The 17258-nt window shown below is 54.1% G+C and overlaps 1 pseudogene; it reads left to right on the top strand.

Annotated features, from left to right (window-relative positions):
• Positions 1 to 14950: 14950 nt before the first annotated feature.
• LOC132233710 (WW domain-containing transcription regulator protein 1-like) lies at positions 14951 to 16611 on the top strand (annotated as a pseudogene).
• The last annotated feature ends 647 nt before the right edge of the window (positions 16612 to 17258 follow it).

Here is a 17258-nt window from a genome sequence, read left to right as displayed (position 1 = left end):
GACACCTAGCGGCAGATCAGCCTTCCGGCTATCCGTCCCTGGAAAGTAAAACATTGCTTTACTCAAGATATCGACATCATTATGTCACTTAATCGTGTTGGAGCCTAAACAGAACCTGTAATCGTGTTCGAACCTAAACCGGACTAAACCAGACGTGTAACGTGTAACGGTGTTCGAGCCCTACATTTCAACTAAACACTGGAGCAAGCAAGTCAATCAATACCCATTTAGCCCCGCCCCTCCCCGCCCCCTTCTAAACATTGGTTTCCCAAAGTCACGCGTCCTGATAGCCAACCTCTGTAAAGGGCAAGCTACTTCCTCTGTTCCCTTCACAAGCTGCCCTTAAACCCAGCCTCTGAGCTGCATGGCCGTTTTCAGATTGTCTTCCTGGGAAGGAAGGGCTCCGAATTTTCTCTCAATAGTTGTTGTGGCCAAGAAGCAGGTTGGGGACAAGAGGCCTGATGACCCCCCAGGCTGGTGAGTAGCGGGTGCTGGTACCCCTGAGGCCACTGTCCTGTCTGCCTCCCCCAGGGCCTTGGAGTTCCAGGGTAAAGCTCAGCTCTGAGCTCCACTCCCTTAGTGTGGAGCTCTCTGATCCTGAGCCATCTCTGTTGAAGCTTCTTGATAATTGATCCTATTCTACTGAAACCAGGAGAACTCATGAGTGTCTGTCTGTATGTTTATGTCTCTATGTATGTATAATATGTATATGATTTTTATTTTTTATATATTTTTATTGATTTCAGAGAGGAGGGGAAAGGGAGAGATAGAAATATATTGCCAGCACCGGTTTGGCTCAGTGGATAGAGCGTCGGCCTGTGGACTGAGGGGTCCCAGGTTCGATTCCGGTCAAAAGCATGTACCTGGGTTGCGGACACATCCCCGGCAGCACATGTGCAGGAGGCAGCTGATCAATGTTTCTCTCTCATCAATGTTTCTAACTCTCTATCCCTCTCCCTTCCTCTCTGTAAAAAAATCAATAAAATGCATTTTAAAAAAAGAAATATCAATGGGTGTCTGTTCGCAGAGCTCAGTGAGCTCAGTTCTGTATAAATAGACACAGGGTATTCCAAGGTTTCTGGCTCACAAGTCGCTGTTTCCATTGTTCTCCCGTCCCCTCTCTCTAAAAGTACATAAATTGTTTAAAACCTGCCTCTCTCTGGCGCTGGCCAGAATGCTCAGGTGTTTAGAACATACTCCGAATATAACAAGGTTTGTGGTTGAATCCCTGGGTCAGGGCACATACAAGAAGCAACAATGAATGCATAAAGAAGTGGAAAAACAAATCGACCTTTCCCTGGCTCTCTCTCAAATTCAAGAAAAAAATTTAAAAATGACTCTATCGGATTTGATCCGGGTTTTCAGCAGAAAAAAAAGTGACTGCCTCATACCATTGTAGGGGGATGACTTCCGCTTTCTTTCTGATTTTCTAAGCATTTACGGGAAATCGGCTGTGTTGGGCCCCTTATGTTGCGCAATGTCCGCCCCGGGCATTTCCAAGCCTGGTGATCTCTGATTGGACTTCACCCCGGGACCCGTTTGGGTGTTAGCACCGCTCCGTTCCCGGGTCCGCGCTTTCAGGGCGGCAGGTATTTGTTTGCAACTTGATTATTTTTGGCGCCATTAGATGCTCCGCAGCCTGGGGCCTCCGCCTTTTGTCTGTGGCTGCTGGGGACTAGGTGCGCCCAGCGGACTTTTTCTCAGAAGCGGTTTCTCTCTTGGTTTCTCTTTGTAGCGCCAGGGGTGCTGCCCAGCCCCGGGGAAGGGTTTTTCCGTCGCCCTTCGCGCTGCCCCGACCCCACGGGGTGTGTCTGGCTCTGACCCCCTGGCATGAGCGGATTCGGGGCAGCAGGCTCCCTTTAGCGGCTTCTGATTTCACCCGCGCAAACCCTGCCTCCTGGGGAAGCGACTTCCGCGCAGCAAAGGCCTGCTTGGCAGGGAGAGTGCCTTCTCAGTCCTGAAGTCCCGGTTTAGGGAGCTGCAGGCACAGGTTTCCTGAGGCCGCGACACGGAGGGCTGCCTCTTCAATGGTGTGCGCTGTTTAGTGGAGGCAGTTTCCCCCGGAATGATTTGCTCTTGAGAGAGCAAGCCGGGCAGTGGGGGCTCACAGGGCAGCCTGAGCGAAGAAATGGGTAGATCAGGACAATCCTATCTATAAATGACTGAGCTCTCTGGCCAGAACCGATATAGTCACTTTTTAAACTATTTACTTTCAGAGAGGAAGATGGGAAAACTATGGGAACAGCAATTTGTGAGCAGGAAACCTTGCTGTAGTGGAGACACAGATATTCCCGTTCTGCAATCCCCTGGCTCCAGGAAAGTCCCCTCTTGACAACTAATCACTGCAAAGGGCAAGCTACTTCCTCTGTCCTCTTCAGAAGCTCCCCTTAAACCCAGCCTCTGAGCTTCAGACTGGTTTTCAATTGTCTTCCTAGGAAGGAAGGGCTCAGAATTTTCTCTCAACAGTTCTTGTGGTAAAGAAGCGGGGTGGGGACTAGAGGCCTGGTGACCCCTCAGGCTGGTGAGTAGCGGGTGATGGTACCCCTGAGGCCACTGTCCTGTCTGCCTCCCCCAGGGCCTTGGAGTTCCAGGGTAAAGCTCAGCTCTGAGCTCCACTCCCTTAGTGTGGAGCTCTCTGATCCTGAGCCATCTCTGTTGAAGCTTCTTGATAATTCATCCTGGTCTACTGAAATCAGGGAAACTCGTGAGTCCCTGTGTGTTGGAAGAGCCGGTGAGTAACAGGGTCCCTCTGTTTAGATGTTTTAGGAAATCCAGAGGCGAAGGGGGGTTTCCTCCTGGCCAACACAGGAACCAGGATCCTTTGCCTTTGGGGGAAATGGGTGAGCTTTTGGATAGTTTGGAACTGTAGTGGCCACTTTGGGGAAACTTTAACTTACCTAAGATAGTCCACCTTAAGGGCTCCCCTTAAAAAGAAAGAAAGTTCCAGGATTAAGTAGAATATATTGTTTGATTGGTATGAGGAAACTTCTTAAAGACAAAATAGCCCTAACTGGTTTTGCTCAGTGGATCCGGTGTTGGCCTGTGGAGTGAAGGAACCCAGGTTTGATCCCTGTCCAGGGCATGTACCTAGGTTGCAGGGGCATCCTCGGTGGGGGATGTGCAGGAGCCAGCTGATCAGTGTTTCTAACTCTCTATCCCTCTCCCTTCCTCTCTGTAAAAAAATCAACAAAATATATTTTAAAAAATATAAATATAAAAGACAAAATTACTCCAAAATGGGTTCTCTGTGGGAATCCTTATGGTGCAGAAGTTAAAGAAAACCACACTGGCTGTTGTGGCTCAGTGGTTACAGCGTCAGCCTGGGCACCAAAGGCTCCTGGGTTGGATTCCCTGACCTGGAGGGCAAGTTCAGTCCCCAGGGGCAGCCAATTGATGTCTGTCTGTCTGTCTCTCTCCCTCCTCCCTAGTCTTTTTAAAGTCAATGAAAATATTTTTTTACAATAAAATGGAATGAAATAAAAAACTTTAAAAATTGACAAGGTGGGAATGCATTTTAATCCGTGTATTTTTGTTCCTTCATCCAGACTCCCATGTGCCTGGTGTTTCTCCAGGTAGCAGAGCGGGTGGCCTCTTGGGGAGCTGGCTGGTGCCAGTGGTGGGAAGTGCTCAGGGCGGTGGTTTGTAGGCGAGTCTCTGATGGGAGCTCACCCCTCCCCCCTCCCACCCCACCCCCTACCCTCTCGCATTCCAGCACAAGCAGCGCCCAGTGTTTCTGGACCAGCCCCAGGCTCAGGATTGGAGGTCCCCTGGTTCCTTGTCTTTTGGTCGCACTGGGGTGGGACCAAGGAACGTGGCCTCCAGGTACTGGCTTCTCCTCCGTCCTTTTCTGGGCAAATAGCGCCGTTTGCAGGAAAATAAAAATGGTGACCACAGCGCCAGGACCGGTAAAGCTCCCCGAGGCGAAACCCCTGGTCTCCGGTGTTGACGGGTCCTCGGCGCAGCCCGTCTCCCCCGTGGTCTGGCAGGTTCAGGGCCGCGGCTGCGCGGAACTCCCCCTGCTCCCGCCGCCAGCACTTAGGCTTGTTGCGGAGCCCGCCCTGTAGCTGTCACACAGGGAGGGGCAGCACCCGCCGCGGTTCCGAGGACTGTAGCGAGGACTGCATTTTTCTCCTCGTACAGACGCCGATCCATCTGGGTCGGTTCCCGCAGACGCTGTGCCCCGCACACCGGCCCCTTACCGTGCGGGTGGGTCGCCTCGGCCAGAGCACTTGCTCGCCCTGAGTTTGGCAATCGCACCGCTCTTGGCTCTCTGCCAGCGCTCCCTGGTTTACGTGGTTTCTCTCCAGCCCCGGGGTTCTGGGCTCCAGAAGGCAGTGGCTGCGCGCGGGGTTCACAGGAGACCCGCGGTTTCCGGTAGTCCCTGCGCTGCTAGCCCACCCGCTGGCCCTGCGCTTTGTGGGTAGTTCTGGGTTCGGGTTGCTATTGCTTCTCGCTTCGTGATTCTGTCGGAACGACTGTGGGGGGCTGTGACATTTTAGGTATTGCACTGGGTCTGCTGGTTTTCTTGAATTTGTTAAGGGGTGGGGAACTGGTAACTGCGCTTTGAATTCCTGGGTGTTTTGCTAGGTCTGTGGCTTGCATTGCCCAGGACCCTTGAGGCTGCTGGTACAAAGGAAGGCTTGGCCCCCTGCATCAGCTCAAAGGCTCCCCAACAAGCCACAGTGCTCACAGCAGGAGCTCCATGCAGCCTTGGACGCTGATACTGGGAGACCCGGGGGAGACAGGCGGTAAGAGGACCCAGTCAACACCAGAGACCAGGGTTTCCGCCTCAGAGAGCTTTGCCTTGACCCCTGTCCTGGGAAAAAAAGGGATGAAAATGGGAGGATTTTAGATTTTCGTGCAAGTAGTGCTCCTTGCAAGGTAAAGGACTGAGGAGAAGCAAGTGGCCTCCAGGTCAGTGAGAAAAGGCCCACTTCAGGTGCAACCCAGGATTATGGTCTCCTCCAACAGGGGTCGTGGGATTGTCCTGAAACCCCAGCAGATGAGGGGACAACCCCATCTCTATAAGGCATAGGAAGCACAATAAGTTATTTAATACTTTAAGAAAATATAACTACAATCACATATAATGTAATCTATATATATAAAAGACTACTGTGCTAAGTGTCCTTCTCTCTGTCCAACTGGTCGCTATGACGTGCATTGACCACCAGGGGGCAGATGCTCAATGCAGGAGCTGCCGAGCTGCAGTGACTTGGCAGCAGAGGTTCTCAGGTGATGCACCCTGAAACCATAGAGGATGGAGCCGGATGCCGCCTGATTCTACCTTCAACTGTGGGTTATGTTGTTGCTGGGTCACTGTCGGCTCTCAATCTGGTTTACTGCACATTGTGTTTGTGTTCCTCAACCTGTACGACAGCAACTTTACAGAGTGTCCTCTCCAACTCCAGTACTCCTCTGGGCCAGTTTCAGCCCAATCTCCGCAGGCCAGGCTGAAAGACCCCACCTGCCAGAGGGACCCTGCTCACTTCACAGACACCTTTGGAGCCCTGGTGCCACCCCAGGTGCAGGCCAAGGAGGGACGGTAGGATGTTGACTCCAGGGCATGTCTGGCCCCTTTCACCCAGTCCTGCCCTGCCAGCCACCTTCTAATTAATTTCCTTTCTTTTTAAAAAAAATATATTTTATTGATTTTTTTACAGAGAGGAAGGGAGAGGGATAGAGAGCCAGGAACATCAATGAGAGAGAAACATAGATCAGCTGCCTTCTGCACACCCCCCACTGGGGATGTGCCCGCAACCACGGTACATGCCCTTGACCGTAATCAAACCCGGGACCCTTCATTCCGCAGGCTGACGCTCTATCCACTGAGCCAAACCAGTCAGGGCTAATTAATTTCCTTTCAATGTGCATGAATCTGGGTACCAGGTCACTAGTATCCTATCTAATAAAAGAGAAACATGGTAATTAGCCATACCTCTGCTACCCTTCCCATTAGCTAATCAGGGTGATATGCAAATTAACTGCCAGCCAGGATGGCGGCCAGCAGCCAGGCAGCTTGAAGCTAACATGAGGCTTGGTTGCTTCATGATGGAGGAAACCAACATTCCCTGCCTGCCGCTGCCGGCCTCTGAGCTTGCAGTTTGAAACATTGTAACAAATATAGAAGCTAAACAAAACCCCAGAAACCTGCTTTCAGCCAGCCGGGATCTCAGAGCTGGAGTTAAAACAGTGTTTCGATTATAGAACCCAAACAAACCAGATACCTGCTTTCAGCAGCAGAGGCTTCAGAGCTAAAGCTGGCCCAGAATAAAAAAAAAAGAAAAAAGAAGAAAAGGACAGGTTGGGAGCTTTAGTCACCCGCCAGCCTGAAAACAGCCCTCAGCCCCTCACCCAAACTGGCCAGGCACCCCAGTGGGGACCCCCAACCCTGAAGGGTGTGTGACCAGCTGCAGACAGCCATCAGCCCCTCACCCAGGCTGGCCAGGCACCCAAGTGGGACCCCCACCCTGATCCAGGACACCCTTCAGGGCAAACCAGCCGGCCCCACCCGTGCACCAGGCCTCTATCCTATATAGTAAAAGGGTAATATGCCTCCCGGCACCGGGATCAGCGTGACAGGGGGCAGTGCCCAAACCCACTGATCGCCCTGCAGCTCTGTGTATGACAGGGGGTAGGGCCACAACCTCCCTATCTGCCCTGCTCCGTTCCTGACAGGGGAAGGCGCCCCAACCCCCTGATCAGCCCTGCTCTGTGCCTGATAGCAGGGAGCTCCCCAACCCCCTGATCGCCCTGCGGCTCTGAGTGTGACAGGGTGTGCCGCCCGAACCCCCTGATCAGCCCTGCCCTGAGTGACAGTGGCAGTGCCCCAACCCCCTGATTGGCCCTGCTCTTGGGTGATAGAGGGCGGCACCCCAACCCCCCCTGCCCCCACAGGCTCTGCTCTGTGTGTGACGGGGTAGAGCCATAACCTCCCCATTGGCCCTGCCCTGAGTGTGACAGGGTGCAGCGCCCCAACCCCCTGATCCGCCCTGCTCTGTGTGTGACAGGGTGTGGTGCCCCAACTCCCCTATCGGCCCTACTCTGTGAGTGACAGGGGGGAGCTCCTCAACCCCCTGATGGGCCCTGCTCTGTGCGTGGCATGGGGGAGCTCCCCAACCCCCTGATGGGCCCTGCTCTGTGCGTGACAGGGGGGAGCTCCCCAACCCCCTGATCGACCCTGCTCTGTGAGTGACAGGGGGTGGCGCCGCAACCTTCCAATTGACCCTGCCTTGAGTGTGACCAGGGACAGTGCCCCAACCCCCCAATCGGTCCTACCCTGATCATGACTGAGCATGGCATTGCAACCTCCCAACCCACTCTGCTCTGTGCATGACAGGGGGTGGCACCCCAACTCCCCAATTGGCCCTGCTCTGAGCCCGACCAGGGGCTGCACCTAGGGATTGGGCCTGCCCTCTGCCACGCGGGAGCAAGCCTAAGCTAGCAGGTCATTATCTCCGGAGGGGTCCCAGACTGCTAGAGGGCACAGGCCCCGCTGAGGGACCCCCCCCTCCCCTCCGAGTGCACAAATTTTTGTGCACCGGGCCTCTAGTAGTAATATGATTACATGTTTTATGTTATCCTAAGTAAGGATATTTTATTTTGAACTAATTCAATTTAAGTCTCTTATTTAATTCAATTTTTCTCTCAAATGTATTCTTTTGCCTGGCAGGTTTTGCTCAGTGGTTGAGCATGGGCCCATGAACCAGGAGATCACAGTTCGATTCCTGGTCAGGCCACATGCCAGATTTGAGGGTTCCATTCCCAGTGGGGAGCATGCAAGAGGCAGCCAGTAAATGTTTCTCCCTCAGAGATGTTTCTATCCCTCTATCCCTCTCCCTTCCTCTCTCTACAAGTAATAAAAATATATTAAAAGTATTACTTTCCGTTATTAATTTTGGCCTTTGAGTTTCATACTAGACTTGACTTTGAGACATCAGGTTTAAGAACAGTTTGTTTCTCCCTCAATGAAATATTCATATCAAGGAAAGTTCTCCATATCTTCAAAAAATACACTTTTATTGATTTCAGAGAGGAACTGAGAAGCAGAGAAAGATAGAAACATCAGTGATAAGAGAGCATCATTGATCTGCTGCCTCCTGCAGGCCCCCTACCTAGGATCAAGCCTGCAACCCAGGCATGTGCCCTGACCAGGAATCAAACCGTGACCTCCTGGTTCATAGGTACTGTTCAACCACTGAGCCACACTGATTGGGCCACACTGTCTTTAAACAGAGGAGTGAATGGTGCCTTCACAGAGTAACGTCTGAGTTGTGCCCCAAAAAGGGCCTTCTAATGACACTAAGGGAATTGCAAGTGGGTATAAGGAGTGATTGCTGCCAATCACAATACTGACAGGGGCTGTGCCAGGACTTGACAGAGATGACACAGGGGTGGGGTGGGGCTCCAAAGGAAGTCATTCTAGAGGTGACCCCACCCAGGAGCCACCAAGAGTTGTTATTGGAAAACCAGAATTTGCTAGACTAAGAATCTCTGGCTGGACTAAATCCTCACTTGCCACTCTAAGGAATCACTAACCCTGATATCCGCAGACTCAGAAATCTAAGTGGTACCATCAAACCCTGATGCTAGGGCTAAACATTGACCTCAAGGACTAAGAAATCCGGGTCAAGCCCTGGCTGGTTTGGCTCAGTGGATAGCATCAGCCTGTGGACTGAAGGGCCCCAGGTTTGATTCTGGTCAAGGGCATGTACCTTGGTTTCTGGCACATCCCCAGTAGGGGGTGTGCAGGAGGCAGCTGATGGATGTTCCTCTCTCATTGATGTTTCTAACTCTCTATCCCTCTCCCTTCCTCTCTGTATATAATTAATAAAAATATATATTTTTTTAAAAGAAATCGGGGTCAGGCCTAAGCCTGCACTTGCCATGCACAGCATTTGCTGTGGCTGAGGCTTCACACTGAAGGCTCTCTCCCAACTTCTCAGAGGTGGAGATAGCAGCGGGGCCAGTGCAGTACCTCTAACTGGAAAATGCTAAGCTGAAGAAATCAGTGATGTGGGGAAATCACAGCTGTCCTGTGACAGAGAGACCACTGGTGTCCTGCTTTTTATTATTATTATTATTATTATTATTATTATTATTATTATTACTAGAGGCCCAGTGCACAAAAATTTGTGCACGTGGGGAGGGCGGTCCCTCAGCTGGGCCTGTGCCCTCTTGCAGTCTGGGACCCCTCGGGGGATGACTACCTGCTGGCTTAGGCCTGCTCCCCTGGGGATTGGGCCTAAGCTGGCAATCAGACATCCCTCTGGCAGCCCAGGGACCCTTGAGGGATGTCCATTTGCCAGCGGGGAGGAGGCCTAAGCTGCAGGTGGACATCCTTAGCGCTGCTGAGGAGGTGGGAGAGGTTCCTACCATCACCACTGTACTGGCAGCCAGCAGCCTGGCTTGTGGCTGAGCAGAGCTCTCCCTGTGGGAGCACACTGACCACCAGGGGGCAGCTCCTGCATTGAGCGTCTGCCCCCTGGTGGTCAGTGTGTGTCATAGTGACCGGTCATTCCCAGTTGTTCTGCTGTTAGGGTCAGCTTGCATATTACCCTTTTATTATATAGGATTATTATTCTTTATTGTCCTATTTTCCCACCATTGACCTCTCCCAGGCTGTCCCTGCCCCCAGCTGAGGCCTTCACCACCGCTATTCTGTGTGTCCTTGGGTTATGCATATATGCATAGAAGTTCATTGGTTGATCTCTTCCTACCCACCCACCCTCCCCTGCCTTCCCTCTGAGGTTTGCAGCCTGCTCCATGCTTCTGTGTCTCTGGATCTATTTTTGTTCATGCTTATGTTGTTCAACCACTAACACTTTTCTGACCAAGCTGTCAGGGCTGTGGGAGAGAAAGCTGGGGGAGGGCAGGTGTCCAGCAAAAGGACAGAAGGAGGATCCAGGCCTGGCCACTGCCGGCCCCGCTGCCACGAAGACACACTCCGATCCTTGGAACTGGGAAACCTGCAGCATATTCCTGGGCCAGAGTTGCCATCAGAGGTGTGTTACCGAGAAGTGGCCCACTCAGTGAGAGTAGTGGTATTGCCACAAGGAAGATGTAGGCGTGGAACACAGGCTGTGCGGAGACCAACAAAGAACTTATATGCATACCCCAGGGACACAGAGAGTAGTGCGGGAGCAGGGTGGTGGGGTCAATGGGGGAACCAAGAGGACATCTGTAACGCTTTCAACAATAAAGATTGTTTTTAAAAAGTCTATTTCTACTTGGTGAAAAGAGTGAGCAGCACTGGCATCTACAAGTTCTGGCATCTACTGGTGTTGCCAACCACAAAAATTCTTTTTGGTGCAAATAAGGGCACTGTCAACAAGATAATGTCGACACTGAGAAAAACTTGCAATTTCCTGAGGACAGGGCAGGGCTTTTAAGGTGGCTGAGCCTCAGCATTCCTCTCTTTGGAGAGGTGACACATAGAATCCCAACAGGAAGCAGGAAAGGGTGGGCTGGGTGGGATGCCAGCGACCAGAGAGCTGAGGTGAAGGGTCACAGGACTAGCTCCTGAGGGAGACAGTCCCAGGTTGAGACACCTGTGAGTTCAATCTCAGTGAATTCCTTTGACCCAGAGACATCACAGGAGCTGATTGATTCTAAGAATAATCTGGTTGACATGGATTGAGCATTTACACTTTGCTGGGCATTGTTGAAGGCAGTGCCTGGTTTCAACCCCAGATACGTTGGGTTAAATAGTTCTGCTCCGTTTGTTCATGTTAAAGAGAACACACAGGCCCCAAATGGCACCGCTCATGCTAAAAGCCCATGATACCGAACTTAGCTTTAATACCTGACTTAAGAGCAATTTCAGTCTCCCCCAGAAATGTCATCTCAATCAACCAGACTGGAATTTTCCAGTCAAGTACCAGGTTGGTAATCTGTCTCATGGAGCCTCTCCATCTCTCTGATACCCTCCCCCCAAGATACAATCTGCATAGGAAACCCCTGCTGTTCTCCCCCCTCCCCCTTCACAGAAGATGGTCTGAGTCAAAATAACCCTGTCATTTGCTAACAGCACCTCTGGCTCAGCCTCTCCCTCTTAAAACCTTTCATTCTGTGTGGCCCCTGGGAGTTCTGTTCTAGTTGCTGGAGGGGATGCTACCTGGTTCATGAATCTTTTAATAAAGCCAATTAAATCTTTAAATTTACTGAGTTGAATTTTGGTTCTTTATCAGCGATAAGGACAAGCCTTGGTAAGTCACCAGTTTGGAGCAGGGGATTGGAAACTGGCGAGCCCAGAGGAAAGGGGCGGGGCCAGGGAGCTGAAGCGGTTGTGGGCTGAGTGGCGCTCCCAGGACCGCTGGCTGCCTCTCGGAGGCCCAGGACTCGGTCCCGGTCCCGCTGTCCCCACCCCGTGTGTGCAGGAGACCCTACCGCCTGACCAGCCCCAAAGTCAGGCGACTTGTGGGGACCCTGGCTTAGTCCTTCCCTATCGCCAAAGCAGGACACACAGAAGCAAGATGCTGGAATGCTTGCCGAATTTATTAGGTCACCGAAAGAAAATGCCTACGAAGGCCCATTTCTTACAGGACTTTTACAGGCAGAAGTGTTACTGCGAGAACATTTGTGGCAGAGGATGGTTCACTAAGGGTCTCGGTGGAGGCAGCGTGTGGGGGTCCTGGGTCGCCAGCCTCCGATCTGCTGTCGCTGCCTCCGAGGAACTGGGGCACCTGAGAGCCTTGCTGGGAGGTCCCTCAGAAGTCTGTTCCTGTTGTCCCTCCCGCTGCGAGGCGACAGGCGGAGGGAGTGTGCAGGGCGAGCATCAGCCAGGCTTCTGGGCGGCAGCCTTCACCCCTGGTTCCTGGGCGTAGGATCATCCATTGCTGGGGGCGTGGATTCCTCCACCCCTGGAGGCGGCTCTGGATCCTGGGCGTCGGGTCCTCCACCCCTGGGGGCGTCTCTGGCTCGGGGGGACTTGGGCGTGGGGTCCGGGGTGGGCAGATCTGTGCTCCTGCTCCAACGGGATGTGTTCTGCTGTTCTGCGCGCTGGGCCCGGGTGTAGTCCCTAGTTGGCGTCCTGGTCGTCCGAAATGAGGTGGCCCAGCACAGAGTGGAGGAGTTCTGACCAGAGCCCGGGGTCCGGGAAGGGCAGGAGCGGTTCCTGTGTCTCTGGCTCCCGGGTCTTGGAAGTGGGGTCCCCCACTCCTGGGGGCGTCTCTGGCTCCCGGGATTTGGGCGTCCCGTCTGGTGCAGGCAGCTCTGTGCCCCGACTGCACGTGTTCTGTGCGCTGGGCCCGTGCAGCTGGCAGTGCTGGCTCAGAAGCCCACAGGGACTAGAATTCAGTTCCTGGTTGAAGTCCTGCTGGTCCCAAGTGAGGCGGCCCAGCCGAGGGTAGAGAGGGAGTGGCCAGGGACCCCGGTGCTGGAAGGTCTGGAATGGTCCCTGCAGCTCCTCCACGGAATCCCAGGCCTCACGCACACAGCGGGGAAGGCTGTGCTCCATGGTTCAGCTGCTGAGAAAAGGTTTCCAGTGACTCCTTCCCTGCACATTTATACCCCGCTGGGCTCCTAGAGGTCCAATGGAGGGGAGTCAGGCTGGGTGGTGCCAATTGTGAGGAAGGTGGGACTTAATAAGATTGAGGGGGATCTGATCGCCCTGGGTGGGGCTGGATGGGATTAAGGTATTTTGCTTGAGAGCCTTAAAGTTTGTCTCTTTGTTTAAAAAAAACCACAGTTAGTCGGATATGCTATTTGGAAGGTTATCTTCTATAAAAAAACATTCTATGTGCCCAGCAACTTCTTTATCCCATCGTCTACTGATGGGCACATAGATTGCTTCCAGCCCTTAGCTCATGTAAACGGTGCTGCAACGAACATAGGCGAGCTTATATCTTTTCCAATTTCACTAACCGTTTTCTTAGACTACAATGTCATTCATACAGCAATGGCTGTGGGTAAATAATTATTTCTCTTTATTAATGTGCTGAAGAAAGATAGATCCAGGCAACATCCAAAGGCAATGAGGCCTTGCTGCGTTTTCAGTATCATTAGGAATAGCCGCTTTCTAGGGTGTTTGTGTGGTTCGGTGCTTAGTGCTCAGATGCCCCTTGAAGCAGGCGATGCCACACCATCTGGGCAGAGTGTCACTGTCCGCTGGCCTCCAGCTCTCAGTTTCCCTGGGGCCTGTCTCAGGAGTTGAGTCCTGGGCACAGGCTTTGTGAGGCCGCCATCAGGCAAGGACCAACTGAGCCAAGCAGTGGAACAAGGGTCCTTCATGAGTAATTCTTGCCTCAGCACCACCCCTGGGCCTGTCAGAAACTCTGTCACATCTGCCTAGCAGTCTAGCAGCTGTCCCTGTCCAATTCCCCTTTTTCTTTCTTCCTTTCATAGGTATTACTCATTAGTACACAATATTTGCTTGCCTAACTTCATCCCTGCATCCTCCAGACCCCTGCCTGAGGCAGTGTTTAAGTTCAGCTTATCCACTGTCCTATTTGATAGTCAAATCTTGTTATCTCAGGTCCATGAAAGCCCTTCAATCTCACCTTTTGTTTTCTTTTTTCCTTTTGAGCACCATACTAATCTTTCACAGTTTCCTTGCTTTTCTTGCCACAGATCTGCCATCAGCCTTCCTCCCCCCTAGTACCGCCCCCCCCCCCAAGCTCAATTTCATTTATTGGGAAATGTTTGTAGAAACCACCATTTTTTCACTGATGGGCTCAAAACTATTTTGTTGATAATTGCACCTGGTCCTTTCAGGTAGACAGAGCTAAGATGCACATTATTTAGAAAAAGAGGGGGAAACACCTCCTCCCACCAGGGGAGCATCCTGTATCTGCCTGGAACTGTCTGGCCTGGGGCTGGTGCCCTGGAAGCCCAAGGCTGTTATTCAGATGGCACAGGGCTTCCCCCAGGCCCCCTGTCCTTAACCAGCACCATCCCCACCCTGCCCATGTACCCTTCACACCTTCAAGAAACCTTTCCTGATGCCTGAGCCGGAGGGCCACACTCAGACAGCCCAGCTCCCTTGGTGTGACCCTGAGGGTCCCTTCCCTCCCCTGAACACCCAGGACTTCCCTGGCCCCTCCCTGCCCAGGCCCCTCCTTCTCCGGCCATCCGGACGCCCCAGGGAGAATCATTGCCAAGTGGAGGCGCAAAGAAGGATGGGGTTTAATCGTGGTCCACGGGTTCCAGAAGCGAACAGAGAGAGACACAGAGGCAAAAGCCAGGTCAGTACCTTAGCACGTTATGGACTGCACTAGGGGAGGGATCTGTCCCAGGAAAGTCTGCGCCCCGCAGGAGAGAAAGAAGCAGCAGGGCTGCCTACAGGGCAGTCTCGGGGTCCCCAGGGGTGCGGCTCCTCGAGCTGTTGGCCGCCTTCCGTCCTCTTCCTGGGGTGCAGCTGGGTGCTGGACGCTGGTGCGGGGCTGGGGCTCAGCGCGGCGCCAGGAGCCCGGTCCCCGTTCCCTCTGGGGCTGGCGCCTCCTGGCTGCTTCAGGGGCCACAGGGCTGTGCGGCCAGCGCCTGGGCCTCCCCTCGAGGGGACTGCGGGTCCGGCCGCGTTCCTGGCCCCTCTCAGCTCCGGGGCCCTCCGTGTCCCAGGGGCCAGGCTCCGGGAGCCAGAGGCGGGGGTGGCAGGAGGGGCGGCTCCGCGCAGGGAAGGTGTCCATGGCCCCGGCCCAGGCCTGCGCGCGGTTCCGGCCCGGCGGCAGGGTGGGCTCCGGGCACACACAACGCCAACGGAACGGGTCTCCCCAGGCGGGTGGATGCACTTCCGTGGCTGCAGCCTCCCTGTGGCGGAGAGGGAGGTGGGTGCAGGGGAGGAGGGCCTGCCTGGGGCAGGGGTAGAGGCGCCTCATACCGTCCCCGCGGGAAAGGCCCGAGGAGAGCACGCCCACCTGGGCGGGAGGGACCCTCCTGTGCATTGTAAAGTGCATCGGCGCCAGATGGAATTAAGGTTGTTTCCCGGGTTGGAGAGCCTTGGTGGCCACGCTGTCTGCTTCTCCTCCTCCTCTTTCAAGAGCGCCAAGGCCTGAGACCATTTTGGCCGATGTGAAAGCCGAAGCTCCTCGACTGCCAGGTACCGAGCCAACCGGGCTCTGGCTCCAATCCTGCAAGATCCGGACGCACCGCGAGCGACCCAGGCCCGATGGCTGCCCCGCACACCCAGACATGGCTTCGCTGCGCGCCCAAGTCAACAGGAATCCGGTCTCAGCGCCCCATCGGCTCCCGCCGCCCGGGCCGCGAGTGATCCATGACACGCCGGACCAGGACGCGGACCTGGAAGCCCTCTTCGACTCGGGCCTGAACCCCAAGCCCAGCTCGTGGCGGAAGGAGATCCTGCCCGAATCGTCCTTCAAGGAGCCTGACTGGGCTCGCACTCGCGCCAGTCCAGCACCGACTCTCCCGGCGGCGGCCCCCCCCCCCCGCCGCCCCCCCCCCCTCCGTCCGGTCCGCTCGCACTGGCCGCCCATGTCCCTGCAGCTGGGCACCAGCGCGGCCGCAGCGATGAGCACCGCGCAGCAACTCGCGCCCCTCCGCCTGCAATCCGACGCCTTGACCGACGAGTTGCCGCTCCCCCGGGGCTGGGAGATGACCTTCACGACCACTGGCCAGAGGTACTTCCTCAATCACATAGAAAAAATCACCACATGGCAAGACCCTAGGAAGTTGATGAATCGGCCCCTGAATCATCGGAGTCTCCACCCTGCCGCCACCTCCACACCAGCGCCCCAGAGGCCCATGGCCGTGCCCCAGCCGAATCTCGGGATGAGTCACCAGCACCAGCAGCAAATGGCACCCAGTAGCCGGAGCCAGCAGAACCACCCTACTCAGAACCCAGCAGCTGGCTCCTGAGTATGCCAACGCGCTGACCACTGATCAGCAGCAGCAGCAGCAGGAACTCAGGCTTCAAAGCATCCGGATGGAGAGAGAGGATTCGAAGGCGTCAAGAGGAGCTCATGGGGCAGGAAGCTGCCCTCTGTAGACAGCTCCCCATGGAAGCCCAGACTCTGGCCACGGTGCAGGCTGCTGTTAACCCCCCCACCATGACTCCAGACGTGAGATCCATCACTAATAACAGCTCAGGTCCTTTCCTCAATGGAGGGCCATATCATCAGAGGGAGCAGAGCACCGGCAGCGGCCTGGGGCTAGGGTGCTACAGTGTCCCCACCGCCCCGGGGGACTTCCTCAGCAACGTGGATGAGAGGGACACAGAGGAGAACGCAGGGCAGGCACCCGTGAACATCAATCCTCAGCAGACCATTTCCCTGATTTTCTGGACTGTCTCCTGGGAACCAATGTGGACCTCGGAACTCTGGAATCTGAAGATCTGATCCCCCTCTTCAGTGATGTAGAGTCTGCTCTGAACAACAGCAAGCCCTTTCTGACCTGGCTGTAATCAGAACATTGTAACCTGTGCGCAGCCATGACCTCACATGTCCTGGGCCTCTTGGGAAAGGCCATGGAGCAAAGCAAGTCTGCAGGTGAGCCGCTTTCTGCCCCCATGACTCATGCTCCCTCCTTTGCATGTGGCCAGTTTAATCATTGCCTGGACTTGATTGATAGTAAACTAAGTTAAACATAAATAAATATTCTATTTTCATTTTCTGCAAAAAAGCGGGGGTGTTTCCCCCACATTCTGGGGCGACCTGCAGATAATGTGGAGGGCTCCCTGAATGAATTAGGGGGAGGGGAGAAGGAGGCTCCCTGGGGAGAAAGGTCCTGGCCATTTCTCTTCCCTGTAGAAGCCTCTGCTGGTCCGCGCCCTCCAGGAACAGCTCCCTTCTCCAAGGTCTTCTCTCAGCCGGTGGGAGAGGCCCCTCTGGGAGTAGAGAGGAGACTGGGAGGCTGGATCCTCGGGGATCACAGAGCTTTTTACCTCTGGGGCTGGATTGAGATTCCCGGTCCTCACTCAGGCACGTGAGGCAGGAGGGCAGTAAAGGAGTCGTTAAGGAAGAGTGGGTAAAGGGGAGTCCAAACCTTACCGCTAATTGTGATATTTCATCTACATGAAAGGAAGACTTCAAATACGCTACGCTTTCCATTCTCAGTGGGCAAACACTTCCAGTTAATGCCACGTTTTCCAGTAGTTTTCCCCGCCCAAGTCCCTATTGTGTTTTATGTAATTATGTGCATTCTATTACTAGTGATGCCCCTTTCTCCGCTCTCTTCCTTGTCTTGCAATTCTTCCCATTAGGAACATTTTTATGTGCGTTTGTGTATCGGTTTTGTAACACATGCTTTCGTGGGCATGTATCTGCAAATCAGAGGAAGCGATCAATGCATGTACCTGACGTGTTCCT

The sequence above is a fragment of the Myotis daubentonii genome, chromosome 4, assembly GCF_963259705.1.
Source record: "Myotis daubentonii chromosome 4, mMyoDau2.1, whole genome shotgun sequence".
Taxonomy (NCBI): Eukaryota; Metazoa; Chordata; class Mammalia; order Chiroptera; family Vespertilionidae; genus Myotis; species Myotis daubentonii.
Note: the sequence above shows the minus strand (reverse complement) of the source record. Positions and strands in the feature narration are given on the sequence as shown.